Source organism: Macrotis lagotis, chromosome 5 (genome assembly GCF_037893015.1).
Source record: "Macrotis lagotis isolate mMagLag1 chromosome 5, bilby.v1.9.chrom.fasta, whole genome shotgun sequence".
In the NCBI taxonomy this organism is placed as follows: Eukaryota; Metazoa; Chordata; class Mammalia; order Peramelemorphia; family Peramelidae; genus Macrotis; species Macrotis lagotis.
Window position 1 is genome coordinate 68,634,582 of NC_133662.1, and position 17,621 is coordinate 68,652,202.

A 17,621-nucleotide genomic window follows, 5' to 3' on the forward strand; every position below is an offset into this window, starting at 1 on the left:
TCATTGTGAGGAGAAAAGTTCAGATACTACACAGAAAAATACCATAAAGAGCTTTAATGCACTCTCCAAGAAAGAAATCAAATAACTATGGTTCAAGGAGTTTTGATAGATTCAGGGAGTATGGTAGAAATAAAACGAAAATATAAAAAAGGATAATTTTTTCAGGAAGAAGGATAGGGGTAATTAGAAATGTACATTAAGGGAGATGAGGAAGAAAATGAACAGATTCTCCATCAGAGCCACCAGGTAGATAGGTAAGAATAGCATGGTATGTAAGGTCTGTAGCTCCCAGGTGTTGGAAAAGTCCAACAGAAGGAATCCTCTTACCACGATGAAGTTGACCATGCCATGGGATTTCTCTTGATTGCACATAAAAAAAGAAGTTGTTGAGTTTCAAGAGACTTTGCTTCAGATCTCTATAACTTTGGGAAAATCAAAGTGCTTCATTTGATCACTTGTTAAATGACAAAATGAAATTATATCAGAGAGACTTTGGTCCAGGAATTATATTTTATTTTATTTTTTTTAGGTTTTTTTTTTTTCCAAGGCAAATGGGGTTAAGTGGCTTGCCCAAGGCCACACAGCTAGGTAATTATTAAGTGTCTTAGACTGGATTTGAAACCAGGTACTCCTGACTCCAGGGCCAATCCTTTATCCACTGTGCCACCTAGCCAACCCCAGGAATTATATTTTAAACATATTTTGATAGCTGTATTTTCCTCTGAATGACTTCTTTTGAAATTTATGTATTTTAATGTATACATTTAAATATACTATTTTTAAGAAAGGAAAATAAATTTCAACAGAAGTAGCCCAGTGCACAAACAGGTTAAGAGACCCTGAAATTAGCTGATTTTAAGTGCTTTTCTACATTCCAAAGGATCTGTTGCTAGGAATATTATTCACAGTTTGAAATAGATAGTAACAATAGTAAAATGTCTCTCAAGTATATGAATTTCAAAGGTTATGGAGCACTTTGTCACAAGAACCCTATGAGATAGATGGGTCAAGTAGTAGCATACCATTTTGAACATAGCATATGAAATTTCAGTAAAGTTAAGAGATTTCTAATGATCATACAAAAATTGTATCTCGTCCACTTCTAATCCCAGGCAGAATTGAATGATTCTCCAGATTGCTGTCCTGAAGCAAACCTGGACATTTTCACCATGAATAAATGACTTTCATCCTTTCTTCAAGAATATTAGTGATTCAGGAAGGAGCAGAATATAATGGTATAATATAGTAAAAAGATGGAGTCAATGGAAAGTACTGGGAGGAAGGAAAAGGAGATGAAGAAGAAGCTAAGAAATTTCACATAAGAGTCAAGAATGGAGTGGAAAGGGGAAAGGCAAGGGGAAATGAGTGAGCCTTCATTCTCATCAGAAATGGCTCAGAGAGGAAATAACATACACACTTAATAGGGTGAGGAAATCTATCTTACCCTAGAGAAGAAAGGGATGGGATAAGGGGAATGGGGAGCAGGAAGGGGGGGAATAGGTGATGGAAGAGAGGGAAGATTGAGGGAGAGGGTATTCAGATTCAACACACTTTTGGACAGGGCCAGGAGGAAAGGAGAGAGAGAATAGAATAAATGAGAGTGAGGAAGAATAGAGTGGAGGTACAGCTAGTAATAGCAACTGTGGGAAAAATATTGAAGCAACTTTTCTGGTGAACTTATGATAAAGAAAGCAACTCACCCTAGAGACAGAGCCACTGGAATATGATCACAGACTGAAGTACATTTTTTTCCCTGTCTCACTGTTTTTGAGGTTTCTCATCTTCTTGGGGGGGAGGGTTTATGTTTACTCTTATAACAAAATTATTGTAATAATAGTAATAATAAATTTAAAAAATTAAAATTAAAAAAGGAATATTACTGATATAGTCAGAGTTTCTCACAAATTCAAATGATGTCCACTGCCAAGAATAGGTAGCTCAACTAAGATTCTGTCATATTGACAGCTTCAGTGCCCCCAGAATAATAGAATTGTCATGCAAATGAAGTCAGGTTCATGGATTTGGCACAAGCTTGGGCCCTTTTAATTTTATACTCTTCCTTAGTCAAAGACTATGCCACCAGTAACTCAGAATGGCCATCTTGAAATAGAAATCCTTGTCAACTTATTTCCAAATAGCCATTATCTGTGGTAAGTTTGTTCTACTCTCTTTGTATTAGGAAGGCAGAATGAACAATGACTAGCTCTCTTCAGTCACCATCTTCCATGCCTTAAATTACCCATTTATCTTTAGGCAGCAAGATGAAACAGTGGATAGAGTGCCAGTCCTATATACAGGTTAGGAATGATACGATCCTCAATCCAGACTCAAACACTTACTAGCTGTGACATCCTTGACAACCTACTTCTGTTTGCTTCACTTTCCTCATTTGTAAAAGAGGAATAATAATAACATCCCAATCCAAGGGTTTATGTGAGATACAAAAGAAATAATGGTTGTCCAAATTTAGGACAAAAGGATCACTTTTAAATAAATGCAAGTAAGGATTTGATACTGTATTTGACTGTAGTCAAGTTATCTTTCTGCAATTCCACTTAGTAACAAAAGTACCTTTCCTTTTATCTTTGTAAAATGATGTAAAAATAAATAAACATGAAAAAATTTCTTAATCTCTATATAGGTTTGAGAATTGCAAATTAAATAACTTCTGAGGTGTTACTTCACACCTATTGGTTTTTCTAACCTGATAGAAAAGAGAAAAGACTGTAATAGCAAGGTATGTGCAAAAATAGAGACACTACTGCACTTTTGGTGGAGTTCTGAAGTGGTTCAATCACTCTGGAGAAAAATTTGCAATTATATCCAAAGGGCTATAAAACTATGTATAATATTTGTCTTTCATTTTCTTTTTTTTGTAGAAAAACAATTTATTCCATCATAAGCACTTACAGTTAGTTATAGACAGTAACAGGCTGCTGGTTGGACAAGTTACCCCAAAGGACATCGTATAAAATGAGTGGTCAAGGACTAATTCCATTTCTGTGGGGCTTGTTGAAAAAACAAAACTACTTTTTTTTTTAAAGAAAAAGGAAGAAGCCACCCAGAATTAATTTTTAAAGTACATGTCTGCTACCAATTGTTTTGTTTTCAGATTACTGGGTAGTCTACCAGTAGTACACCTATCAGGTAAAAACAACTTCTTTATAACCTGGTGGTCCCAAATTAAAGACAATCACAGAAAGGAAAGAAATAATATGAAAATATAACTCAAAAAATATACTAGCGAGTAAAACTATATGAGGCAAACAAAGATATTTTGCAGGTACAACTACATTTCACATGGCTGTTTCTCCCTCACCAGATGAGAAGTGGAAGGAGGGAATAAACAAGTCATTAGGGAAGGAAAAACCATTAAATAAAATGAAAAAAATTTTAATAAGAAATTTTGATTGGTTACAGAGGAAACCAGGAAGGGTAGGCCAGTCTACAACAGGATAAACTATACCCTAGAAAGTCAGCCATGCCAATTTTAGTCTTTGAATCTCCATAAACAAAGGGAAAGGAGTTCAGATACAACGCTAATACCTCAGTGGCTCAGACTCCTCACTTGGATATAAATCCTACCCCATTCTAATTTTATTAAATTAGCCCAAAAAACTTGCATTTATAGCTTAGGAAGAAAAATAAAACACTCATGGTCCATTTTCTGTGGCTAAATCAGATTTCAGAGCTGGATTTGCTCATAAAAAGTTCTTGGAAAAAAATTAAATATGGGTCTGTGGCTCTGCTAAGTCACCCCCTCCCCCCCACAGTTAATATTCAGAAATCATTCACTTCTCTGGGTTAATAGAAGAATGTCTGGACAAAAAGTCTGTCTCAAAACCAGTGTTAAATCAATCTCAGTTTGGGAAGAAAGGGGAGTCTAAAAATCAGCACCAATGCAGACATGTCTAGGACCCTTGTCCTTCTGGATCCATGCTTCCTTCAGGGTCTTCATCATTGTATATATTCTCAGCCATCTGCCAAAATTGCATGATATTGTCTTCTGATACAGAACAAATAACCCAAGGTTCATTGGGGTTCCAAGAGAAATTGGATATCTTGGCAGTGTGACCACCATGAATAAAAAATAATTCTGGTGGTCCATCTTCTGCATCTTCAGGGGACTGTTCTCCAATTTTACTTAAGTCCCAGACATTCAGCCTGCGATCAGTGCCACTAGAAGCCAAGATAGTTTCGTTGTGGGGAGACCATTGAACCTGGAATATTGCATCTTTATGTGATTCAAAGGAATGCAACTTTAGTTTCAGATTTCTAAGATCCCACAATGCTACTGTCTTATCAGCTGATCCTGTGTCAAGAATGAACTCACTATAAGGACTGAGAGACAATTTACTTCAGCAATGTGGGCATCCACTGAGTGACTTGGTTTAGAAGTATTGTTTGACCGTGTGTCCCAGATCATGAGCTTCTGATCATCAGCAACTGATCCAAAGAGAGATTCATGGAGCAGGTGCCAAGAAACATCTTCAACTACTTCTGTATGTCCTGTGAATATGGCTTTTGCATCCACTACTTTACCTTCCTTTGGAACTGCACTGATGTCCCATAAGCAGATGGTATGATCATCTGGTGCACTAAGCAAGTGTCCACTGAGATTTGGGTTCCACGATAGCCCATAGCCCTCCTTTTGATGTCCCCGGAGACGCAAGTCTGGGTTACACTCCCCAGAAGGATCTGGTTTCGAAGGGTGCTTGGTGTAGTCGAAAACAAGAAGATCACTGGATGGAGTCTTTGTTGCAATGATACAAGGATTCTGGGGCATATAACGGGCCCTGTTCATTTCACCTTCATGGTTAATCTTCATTTCAATCTCAATTTTCCCACTAACTAAACCAAAGCCTCCAAATTCTCCTTTCTCACTGTCATAGTGAGAGGCATCAAACTGAGCATCATCATTAGGAAGCTGCACACTAGCTGTCACAAGATGGTTCTGTTCATCTGATGTGTGTGTACCCAGGACAAGTCGATGAATGCTGAAATCCTTCCATTCAGGTCTGGTCACATCTGGAAGCCACTATGCAGTTAAGCTGGGCCACTCAAGGGCATGGGTCATCACTAGGTCATAGAGAAAAGGAGTATTTTTTTCCATATTTTATATTCTTCATTGATCACTCGTTCTTCTACAGCATCATCAAAGGCTGTTTCCTTGTCGGCCACGGCGGGCGCAGCAGCGGGGCTGGAGCGGCGGGCGGAGGGGCCGGGGGCTGCCGGGGTCGCGGCGCTGCGGAGCAGGGGGTGAGGGCGGAGGGGCGGGGAGGGCGGGAGGGCGCTCACTCCTCGCCTGTCTTTCATTTTCAAAGACCGTGAAATCAGGGTGGTGATACCATGACAAGCACACGAATGGGATATGTAGGGATGCTGTGCTAAGGAACCAGCCTCACTTTCTCTTCCAGAGCCATCTGGGTCCAGATATGAATCAGGATTAATGGAGATGGCCCTGGATATGGAGCAATCAGGATTAAATGACTTGCCCAATGTCACACATCTAATAAGTGGCAAGTGTCTGAGGCCAGATTCAAACTCACCTCCTCCTGAGTACAAGGCCAGTGTTCTAATGCACTACACCACCTAGCTTCCCTTGATTCACCAATCATCACTATTAGGTCTATCAAAGAAAAAGGTCCTTTTTGTAGTGGCAAAGAAACTGAATTTTCAGTAGGGTTTCTTCTTCCCATAGACCATCTTGAATTGTTTTCTCAGTTAGAGGAGAACTAAACTGACATTCAACAGCACCATTTCTATTCACTTTTTTTTAGGTTTTTTTGCAAGGCAAAGGGGGTTAAGTGGCTTGCCCAAGGCCACACAGCTAGGCAATTATTAAATGCCTGAGGCCGGATTTGAACTCAGGTACTCCTAACTCCAGGGCCGGTGATCTATCCACTGTGCCACCTAGTTGCCTGATTTCCATTCACTTTTGCAAACTATCACTTATAATGTGATTTCACTACTGTTAGAAAATCTTTTCTGAGTCATTTCTGGGCAAAATGTGGCAAAACATAACCTAATATACCAGTAACAAATGTGAAACAATGAGCTCAAAGACAAGCACAAAAAAGCAGGAAATTAAGTAAAAAAAAATCTACAACCACTGCATAAGATGCCCTCAGTTTTTAGATTCCCAAATTTTTCAAAAATGGATGAATCTTTTATACGTGGGGAAATATGGTAGTTACTCTAATCAAAATAAGGATTCATGAAAATTCCAAAGATCCAGTGGTGAAAAATGCTATCTATCTCCTTAGAGAAAACTTAAGAACTCGGATTGTAGTTAAGAAATTTTAAATCTTTTTGTTACATATTTTCAACATGGCTTTTATAGAAATATATTTTTCATGGCTTCACAAGTATAATTGATTTCCTATTGCTTGATTGCCTTCCCAATGAATGAAGAAGGGGTTGGAGGAGAGAAGGAATTTGAAACTGAAAATTTAAGAAAATGAATGTTAAAAATAATTTAAAATGAAAATATGTTAAAATATTGATTTAAGCCTCACTGAGGGTTCAGAAGGGAAGGAGACCTCTCACCCAAGGACTCTGGCTATTGACTCACATGGGACAGGACACAAAGCAGAGACATCTGACTGGGTATTTTTTTGGGATGCTGTCCTTATTTCATAGTGAAAATATGGGTAAATATCTTATGAGAAATTTATGAATGGCATCCCAAATTATGGGTATCAGAATCTCTTCTAGAAAAGATACATTGAATAATATCAGGTATTATGTGTTTATTTGTTTTCTCTATCACAGAAAATGCTCATGACAGTTCAATTGTGTTAATAAAATACAACATCCTCCCATAAACATTCAAAATAAATTATATTCATTACATTTTCTCCCAAAATGAAATGGACTTTTGAATGCTCAGAGTGGATAGTTTATGTTCATCTTCTACATGAGTAACTCTTGAGATCTACATCACAAAACCAACCATGTCTCGTCTTGGACTTTCTTTAGTTAAATAAGAATCTCATGGCCATCTTTAAGTTTGAGGAATTCTCTTCCCTCTTACTAACTGGCTGATTGCCGGGTTTTTATTTACAACGCCGGCTTCTTTATGCTAGTCCGTCCTCTTACTCACCAGTCCAACACGTGATGAGTCTTCGGGGTACCTCCGGCCCCCACTCTTTGATGGGGGAAGAACCAGACAGAGCGCCTGAGGTGGATAATGAGTCTTTATTCTTCTGTGATCACATTCCCGCTCCCCCCAACCTCTCAGCAGACACTTTTATCCCCTCTGTCCTCCCTTCCATGAACTCTTACTCAATGAGGGGCCGAGTTCTGTAACATTCCCTTATAAGGTGATTATGTTTCCCCCTCTAAGCGACCGCCAAGCCTCTTCCCCCCGCCCCCAACATCTCCCCCTTTCTGTTTTACAAGGTTATCACTTGGTGTGACCTTAAGCGGTGCTGAGGTTAGCCTTAAGCGGTGTCATTTCTACTGGCCTCTGATAGCCGGGGGCGAGGAACCCTGTCTTAGGTCATCTCCTTCAACCCAGGACCTTGCCCGTCCTAGGCGCCTGACACCCTCAGGGCCTGTCTTAGGTGGCTGGGTGAGGAGAGGTTGCCCGTCTTGGGGTTTACCTCGTCTTACCCCTAGGTGTCACATGTCATGCATGGCGGCTAGCCAGACTTGGGGATCCTCCCCCGTCTCCATGGCCATGAAGGTTTTCTGAGTAAGAAGCATATAGCCCCTCTGTCGCCTAGCTAGGCGGCAGAAACAGACAACAAGTAGGGTGATTCCCAGAATCAGCGTCCTTGTTCACCCTCAAGGGGGTATCCTCCCGCCATCTGGCAATCCCTCCATGGTATGGGATCCTCGATGTCTTCCCCTGTGGCCACACATGAGGGGCCCCACCGAGGAATCGTGAAGTCCCGTTGAGTTTGATTCACCAGGGGTCGCCAACCCAGAAGGCCTCGGATCTGGGTCCCCTTTTTTGTCCCTGCTGGGCTGAGCCCCATCGATGTATTGGTCACTAGCAGGCGAGGGTAGATCGGGGAGTTCCGTGCTACCGGAAGGGGAGAGGGAATAACTCGGAGTATTCCCCATGTCGGATTTCCTTCAGATGGAGCACCTCCAAGGATCCCTACGACGATCAGAAGGCCTGAAAAAGGAAGAAATTCCTCTCACCCCGTAGGGTTGGGCATTAATCAAGGTCTCTTATCTTGTAAACAGGGAGCCATCTTTCTGGCTCTTCTATCTTATCCTCGGGATGAAATGACAGGTGGCCCTGTTTTCTGTTCTTTACCGTTACAGGGCCATGCCAACCTCCCTCTTCATCTCTCCACATGACTTTAGAGCCTGGTAGGGCCTTGGTGGGAGAGGGCAGGAGCGTTGGTTCTTTCTTAGCATGTCCTTTTGGGGAGAAAAATCTCTGGGCGGCTGTAGTGCCATCATCCCTGACTTGTAGGAAATTCATGGTAAATAGTACCTGAGACAGGTCTGAATGGGTCAGTGACCTGCCAACTCCCCCTTTCTGTTTAAAGAGCGTAGTTTTGAGTGTGCGATTTGCTCTTTCTACCAAAGCTTGGCCAGTGGGATTGTAAGGGATCCCGGTGGAATGGGAAATGGAAAATTCTTTGCAAAAGGAAGCAAAGGCTCTCGAGGTGTAGGCGGGCCCATTATCGGTTTTGATAGCCGAGGGGACGCCTAAGACAGCCATCTGGGCATATAGATGTGAGAGAACGTGTTTAACCGCTTCTCCTGGCTGTAGAGAGGCGAAGGTGAAGGAGGAGAAGGTGTCCACCGAGACATGGATGTACTTACGACCCAGGTGAGTAATGTCCATCTGCCAAAGAGCATTGGGGCCGTCCCCACGTGGGTTAGACCTTTCCGCGGGGAGGGCTTGTCTAAAGGGAGCACAAGAAGTGCAGGAGCGCACAATTTGGCGAGCCTCCTTCCGGGGAATGCTGTATAGGTGCCGGAGCGACCTGGATGACAAGTGATACTTACCATGTGCCAGCTGGGCAGGTGTGGACAGGTTTAACAAGAGAGCCCTATCTGCCTCCGCATTGGCCTGGAATATGGGGCCGGTGGAAGAAACGTGAGAGCGCACGTGAAGAACAAACAGGGGGTGGTTTCTATCACGGAGGGAGGATTGCAGCTGTATAAGGAGTGGGCTAATGGAAGAAGTCGAGGAAATGAAGGCATCTTCTAAACGAGGGATTAGCATGGCACAATACATACTGTCAGTAATAAGGTTAAAAGGGGTGTCTCTGTAGAGACGTAACGCCTGAAGTATAGCATATAGTTCATTCTTCTGAGTGGAGTCAAAGGGGGTATCAAAAATCCAGGTGGCGGGTCTAGCAGGGTCATGGACCACAGCACGGCCCAACCTGGTAGCGTCAGTGAAGACATTAGGGCCGGTCACTGGTTCTGGGGACACTAGAGGGCGCGGGCAGGAAAGGTGCAGTTCAGCGAACACTCTAACCACGGGAGGTGGCGTGAGTCTGGTCTGAGAGAGGGTAGTCAGGACAGTGGCCCAAGCGATAGATCTATCAACTAGCGAGTGGGTCACCTCCTCTGGGAGGGTAAAGTTGAGGACAGGCAAGAGGCCAAAGAGACGCTGGCATCGCTCTGAGGCCTGAAGGCAAAATAAGGCCAGGGCCTCCCACCAGTCCCGGATGATGCTCTTAGTGGTCCGGGGGTATAGCCATTCAAGGCATCCATGTCTCTGGAATAAACATCCCCAGCCAAGGGAACTGTCCCCCAGTGTGTGGAAGAGGACAGGCGACTCCGGGTCGTATTGAACCAAGAAGGAAGAGGTTCTGCGGAAAATTTCCGAGAGCGCCTGTCTTGCCTGGGGGGTCCAACTTCTAGGGGATGACAGATGGGAGTCGCCTTTAAGGACATCATATAGAGGTTGCATTAAGGAGGATGGGAGGGGCATAGCGGGACGCAGCCACTGTATGGCGCCAACAAGCCTCTGAAAATCATTAAGAGTAGTGTATCCCTCGACGTTGATCGGAGGAAGTGCCCTACTAATCTTTCCCGGAAAAATCCTATGCCCCAAGTAATCATAGGGGAAATCCATCTGTACCTTTTCCGGGGCTATGTGAAGCCCCTTCTCGTGGAGGACATGGGTGGTGCGTTGCAAGCAAGCCCAAGCCCCCGTCACAGAAGGTGCTGCAATCAAGATATCATCCATGTAATGTATGAGCATGCAATTCGGGAATTCTTTTCTGATAGGATGTAGCAGAGTATCCATGTAAAGCTGGCACAGGGTGGGACTATTGGCCATTCCCTGCGGTAGGACGGTGAACTGATAACGTTTACTGGGGGCTTGGAAATTGATCGCGGGGAGGGAAAAGGCAAATTTTTCTTTGTCCTCCGGGTGGAGGGGAATGCTATAGAAGCAGTCTTTAACATCAATCACTATAATAGTCCACCCTTGCGGGACTGCAGTGGGCATAGGGAGACCAGGTTGGAGGGTCCCCATGGGTACCATGTTGGCATTTACTGCCCGAAGATCAATCAACATTCTCCAACTCCCCCCTTTCTTTTTTATGACAAAGACGGGGGAATTATACGGGCTAAGGGACGGTTCCACTTTGTTCTCGCGCAGGAGGGTCATTACTATGTCTGTGAGGGCGATGAGCTTTTCTTTTGTCAGGGGCCACTGCTCAACCCAAATAGGTTTCTTATTAATCCATGTTATTCTGGGGGAAAAGCTCATCTCTAGAGTGGCCCCAATTAATTTCCCCGCAGGCTATCAGGGGTGGCAAGTGTCAGGTTAAGCTGGCTCAAGATATCTCTACCCCATAATGCATAAGGGAGGTCGGGTAGGCACAGTGGGGTGAAGAGTCCAGATTCTTCCAAAGCTGACCACCGTAAGGCGTGTGCTGCTTTCATGGCAGATCTATTGCCCCCCACCCCCGTCACTGCTTGAGGGCTCTGTAGGAGTGGCCACTCGCGCCTCCACTGTCCCCTATTTATGACAGAGCAATCGGCTCCAGTGTCAATTATCCCTTCGAGCTTCTGATTTTCCACCGTGACGGTTAACAGTGGTCGCCCAGAGCTGACCGGGTGGACCCAGTTCACATGAGCGGGAGGGGCCCGCAAGGGCAGCGCCTTTCCCACCTCTTGGCCCTGTTTTACCAAGGTGGGAAAGGGGTGGGGGTTTGTGACCCTTACGGATGTGGGACTTCCGGGACCAAAAATGACCTGGGTATGGGTGACTAAGTCCACACATCTCTCAGCCCCTGTGATGAGCGCTGGGAAAATATTTAGCTCGATGGGAATCATCGAGGTTTCCCAAGGCCCGATCTCTCTCTGCTGTGTCCCTTCTCTATAGTCAACCCTCACGGGGATAGTCACAGTAATGAGGCCGCTGTCTTCGAGCACGGGGGGGGGGCCCGTGGCCGGGCCCCTCCCTTTCCCTTTTCCCGACTTCCCTTTGGATCGGCAGAACCTGGCTATGTGACCTGGCTTTCCACAGGAATAACAGGTCGGAACTGAAGTGGAGGGGGGCCGCTGCCTGCACTGTGCTTTGAGGTGCCCTGGCTTTCCGCACCCAAAACAGGTGGGTCTCACCTGCATACCGCGAAGGGCGGTCAGGAGGCTATCCTCCCGGTTCTCCATGGCAGTCACTAAGGCTTGAATTGAATCCTCGCTGGGCATGTCCAGCAATTTGTCAACAATTTCTTCTAATGAAGCGTCGGGGGGAAGGCTGCTAATGGCTGCGATCCCTTTGGGGCGAAGTCCCTCTTTAATCAATTGTCTCATAAGTAGATCAGATCCCGGGGTGTCTCCCATTATACGAGTCACTGTCTCTTTAACCTCGTTCACAAATGAGAGGGGTGTCTGATCTGCTCTCTGCTTCAGCCCAACCAACTTCTGTGTGGCTCTCCCCCCTTTCATGGCTCCAATCTTATCCCAAGCTGCAACATGTGTTTCTTTAACAGTCTCTAGCTCAAACTGGCCATACCGGGCCTGAACAGCAGGGTCAGTATAGGCTCCAGTTCCACACAGGAGGTCAATGGCTAAATCCAGGGGAGTATAACCCCGGGATTTTGCCAGCTTAGAGGCCTCTCTGCGGGCCTGAGCCTTAAAAGCTAAATATGAGGAGGCATCTAGGCACGCGGCTGCAATTTCGTCAAAGTCAGCAGGGGTCCAAGGGTGCGTAGCAAAGAGGTTTTGCATCAGTCTTTTTACATAAGGGGAGCTTGGGCCATATTTAGTCACGGCCTCCTTAAGTTCCTTAAGCATCTTAAAAGGGACAGGGCGGTAGTCTCGGGCTCCGGTAAGGGGGTCCGTAAATACCGGGTAGAGGCCCCAGTCATCCCAGTCCACCTCCTCCCCTTTCTCTATAGCTATGGAGGCACTCGCGGCAAGTAGGCCGGATGGGCGGAGCCCTTGAGGGGATCTCTGAAGGGCGGACAAGGAACACGGGGGATTTTTTGCCTCTGTTTCCTGGCTGGGCCGCCAAGTCTGGGGCGCGGCAGCTGTCCAATCAGCGCGGACTTCTCCCTCCTCGTCAGCAGCCTCCCGGTCCCACCTACTCACGCTCCTCTTCCTGCCACCCCTGAGGACTGTTTGCACCCCTCCCTTCCCGCGCTCGGAAACTTCCGGCCCTGAATCTCTAAGTGTGCCACATTCATCGCCCTCCCCCTTTTCATTCTGTCTCGGTAAGGAGGGGCATGCGGCATTTTCTTCTCCCTGGGGACCACTTGTTCCCCCATTGTTTCTTCTAAGTTCCTCCCATGGATACAGGGGAGGGGGTGGCCTTCCCTCTTCCTCTGAGCTCTCTGAATCCGATCCCGCCAACGAGCTACCCACCTGAGTGCTGATTGGTCGTGCCAAAGTCACCTTCTGGGGATGCAGGGCTGCATCCACTATCTTATACACTGTAAAATCCTCAGGGGTCAGTTTTCCCCGGCAGGTGTCATCATAGGAGGCCATCTGCTGCCCTACCACCTTCCATTTATCTGGTTGGATCCCACTATGTTGCACCCAAGGGCAGATGTTCCAGATATTCTCAACAAAAGCACGGCACGTCTTGATAGGTAATTTACAGCCATGCTTAGCGCAGAGTTTATAAAGCTGCGCTGCAACGGCCTCTTTTTCCTCCGGCTCAAAGGCGGGAATACTATTCCGGCCCCCCATGCTGTCTACTAGCCGAGGCTGCAATCCTAACAGGTGGCAGAACTGGAAAGTTCCCGTTCGGCAAAAGAGAAGGAGGCAGCAGGGCACAATCAGACAGGCCAGCACGGCAAGGAGCGTGATTAGAGCAGAAGGAGAAAGGGAAGAGAAAGGAAGCATAGTCAACACAATAGGGATATGTCCCTCAGGCAATATCTGAGAGTAAACGCCCTCTCCTTCCTCCCGGTCGGAAACGAGGCTGTCTGGAGAATCCGACCAGTGGATTCAGACGTTCCCTAGCAAAATCAGGTCCCTGTTCCGGGTGCCACTTGCCGGGTTTTTATTTACAACACCGGCTTCTTTATGCTAGTCCGTCTTCTTACTCACCAGTCCAACACGTGATGAGTCTTCGGGGTACCTCCGGCCCCCACTCTTTGATGGGGGAAGAACCAGACAGAGCGCCTGAGGTGGATAATGAGTCTTTATTCTTCTGTGATCACATTCCCGCTCCCCCCAACCTCTCAGCAGACACTTTTATCCCCTCTGTCCTCCCTCCCATGAACTCTTACTCAATGAGGGGCCGAGTTCTGTAACATTCCCTTATAAGGTGATTATGTTTCCCCCTCTAAGCGACCGCCAAGCCTCTTCCCCCCGCCCCCAACAGCTGATCTCAGAGTTATCTTACAGGTAGAAATCATTCTTTGCTCAAGATAATGAATTGTTAGTCTGCAGTCCAGAGAAGAATAGAGCAAGACTGAAGATTGATGACAGTGACTCATTCCTACCCAAACACATGTTTTTTGCTTTTGTATGTTCATTGTCACTAAACTCATGAGGAGTATAGGAGAAAGAGATGTCTACTATCCCATACATCCTTTCAAAAAATTAAGGGGCAGCTAGGTGGTGCAGTGGATAGAGCACCAGCCCTGAGTTCAAATGTGACCTCAGACACTTAATAATTATCTAGCTGTGTGGCCTTGGGCAAGCTACTTAACCCCATTTGCACTGCAAAAACCTAAAAAAATTAATTAAAAGAAAATTCTTCCAAAATGTCCAAAAAGAAATGGGATCACAATGGAAATGAAGCCTCTTTCTCACTGTTCTTAAATATGACAGGGAGAACTATTCCTCCTGACTCTGTGGCTTCTTGATATTGTATGCAACTTCCCAGTCATGATGACAAGACAATGATTTGTTGTATCATTATAAGAACATTTATGTCTCAGCAAATGATTCCCATTATTCAGAAACATATATGTGTATGTGTGTCTCTGTGTGTATTTACCTTATTTGTTGTGAATATTTGAAATACAATCTGGTTCTGGGGGGGGGGAGAGAGAGAGAGAGAGAGAGAGAGAGAGAGAGAGAGAGAGAGAGAGAGAGAACTGTATTAAATATGACATCCCTAAGTGCCTGTGGCTTTCTGATTAATTTAAAATTTGAAAGTACAACCATTAGTCAGCTTCCTTAAGGAAAGAATATTGCTTTTCATTGTATATTTTATTTGAACATCCCTACACTTAATTTTGAGAAGCAGCTATGAGGCAAAGGGGAAACTGGTTTTAACATCAAGAAAACATTGATAAAAGTCCTGTTTTCAAAAGACACTAATTGTGTGACACTAGGCAAATTACTTAAGTTCTCACCTCACAAATAAATTTTCTAAAATGACACATAAAGAAAGCCCTCACTTGGGAGTTTTTTTCAGTCTGGTTCACAAATGAAAGCCCACCCAGAGGTTTTTATTTAACACTTGTTTACCTGATATGATTTATTGGAGAAAAATGTTGACGTTGAAACAAAAAATATGTTTGAATTGAGTGTCCCTATATTTGTGTACTTATACAAAGCATTTAATCTTTGGAAGATTCAGTTTCCTTAACAGCAATATAACATTTCTTATGTTAACCATAAGTTGTTAAGTTGTAAAAGTCCTCTAAAAACTTAAAGTTTTATAGAAATGTATAGTAATTGTACAATTTTGATTAACTATATGAGTGCAATTATTGAAAGTAATTTATTAACAATATTTAGGTTCTCTATTTAATAACATTTAATAACATGACTTTGATGTGACATGAACTACCCAAGAAAGTAAACATGTCAGTAAACATGTAACAGGCACAACTGATTTATTTTTCTTCCTCTACTCTAGCAGCTCTGCATTTGTGATTCTTGTGACTCTTATTTTTCAGTCCATAGTCCATTCTTCACTGAACTTCCATTTCTACCTGATAGCATTCAATTTCTTTTCCATATACAAATTTCTTAGTCTAGCTGAGACTCAGCTTGAAAAGGTAATCTGACATTGTGCATCTATGTTATCCACTTTGCTAATCCTTTAATGCTCATGCTCACCCTAACTCATGTTACAGAGGTTAAGCAACAATTTCCCCTTGCTAAGAAAATTTGCTCCCCAAATTTTATGTTGAGTACTAGTAATTTCAGTTTTCTTCTGTGACTCATACCCGTATCAGTACTCTCTGTGAGTTCGGAGGCTTAGGAGGGCAACACATTATTTCTCTCACTGTTATCTCTACTCAGCATGATCCTTCTATGTTGTTTGGAGGTTTATTCAAATTTCCTTTATGATTATCTGAAACACCAAGCAGAAGAGAGATAGGCAAACAAGAATCATTTGCTTAAGTGTTTCCTATGTGCCAGTCTCTCTGTGCTAAAATACAAATGCAGGCAAAAATGGAAATATTTAATGCCCCCAAGTTACTTAACCACTGCTGTGTTCTGGAGGGTTAACTATACTTTACTAATACATATGTTGTGTGCCTGCCAGCTCACTTATCTTTCCTCATAACCTATTGCTTGATTCAGTCCAGCTGTAGTCAAGTTCTCAGGCAAACGTTGAAAAGGCAGGAGGCAAAGATGACAAGTTCTCCATTTATTTCACAGAAATTCAAGAGCTTAAATATCTTCTTAATCCCTGGTTTACTCCGAATTCACCTGGCATTCTCTAATTAACAGTCAAACAATGCTCCGGTACTAGTGGACAGCAGGTGATAAATTTACTTCCTCAGGCTAGTACTTCTCACACAATGTTGCTATCACCTGCTTAGTGTTTACACACAATGCTCCAGGAAGTGCCAAAACATAAGGAACATAAGGAGAAGATCTGGAGAACTGACCCAGGTGAGTAGGCCATTGATGTATGAGGGCAAGGGGACCTTGAAGTCATTGCCAGTCATGCAATGACCTTCCGGTGATGCTCAACAGTCTCTTACAAACCACAGGTTATTGTAGGGACGGGGCAAGGCAGTTGCAACTGAAAAGACAGCAGCAACATAATGACAAAGTCTGGAGAAAGTCAGATGCACAGATGAAGGAAATGAAACACAGCCAAACTGAACTTCTCCCTTTGATGGAGGCTTTTCAAAGAAACTATAAAGTGATGGAATGGAGATAGTAATGGAGAAGAACAAACATGGTGAAGAATATCTCAGGTTAAATAGACAGCAAAATTTTAATGGTAAAATTTTGAGAGTATAGGAAGTAGAGTTAAGAGGGGTGTTCTAAATTTATTTTTTTTTATTTTCATCCATTTCTACAAGTATATTTCCAAATTACAAAAACTTCCCTCCATCCTTCCTTCCCACCCCCCTCCCCTCAGTAGGGAACAGTCAGGTTAGCATTTTATTTAAATAATTTATTAAACACATTTAAAAATTAGTAATTTTTGGAATGAGGAATTAGGATTATGGGAGATACATGAGAAATAATTTTTATAAAGATTCAGATTCAGTAAAGGTGTTGTTTTTTTTTTCCTCTGTGCTTTGTTTTGTTATGACTTTCTTCCTCTGGCTGGGGATAATATAGTTCATAATCAGTCAATTACATTTGTCCTAGTTCTCTAGACTGTCACAAGGATTTGCTTCCATCAAAGTTGTTCATCTCCTAATGCTGTTGATGTTTACATTATTCTCTTGGCTCTACTCCCTCTGCTCAGCATCAGATCCCATTAAGTCATTCCATGCTTCTCTAGAGTCCAACCATTTATGGTTTTTTATAGAACAATAATATTCTATAGTATTCATGTACCATAATTTCTTTAGCCATTCCCCAATTGATAGGCATCCCCTCAATTACCAGTTCTTTGCTACCACAAAAAGAACTGCTATGAATACTTTGGAACATGTAGGAATTTTCCCATTTTTTACAATTTCTTCTGGATATAGTCTTAGAACTGGAATTGTTGAGTCAAAGGATATGAACAATTTTATTGCTCTTTGGGCATAATTCACCAGAAAGTTTGGATCTGTTCACAACTACACCACCAATGCCTCAATGTCCCAATCCTCCCACATCCTCTCCAACATTGATCATCTTACCTTTTTCTCATCTAGGCTAATCTAATACTTATGAGATGATACCTCATTGTTGTTTTAATTTGCACTTCTCTAATCAATAGTGATCTGGTGGTGTGGCTAGGGGGTGCAGTGTATAGAACACTGGCCTTGGAGTCAGGAGTACCTGAGTTCAAATCTGGCCTCGGACACTTGATAATT

At 43.6% G+C, this 17,621-nt stretch overlaps 1 pseudogene; it reads right to left on the reverse strand.

Annotated features, from left to right (window-relative positions):
• Nucleotides 1-3,814: 3,814 nt before the first annotated feature.
• LOC141489752 (histone-binding protein RBBP4 pseudogene) lies at nucleotides 3,815-5,092 on the reverse strand (annotated as a pseudogene).
• Nucleotides 5,093-17,621: the final 12,529 nt, after the last annotated feature.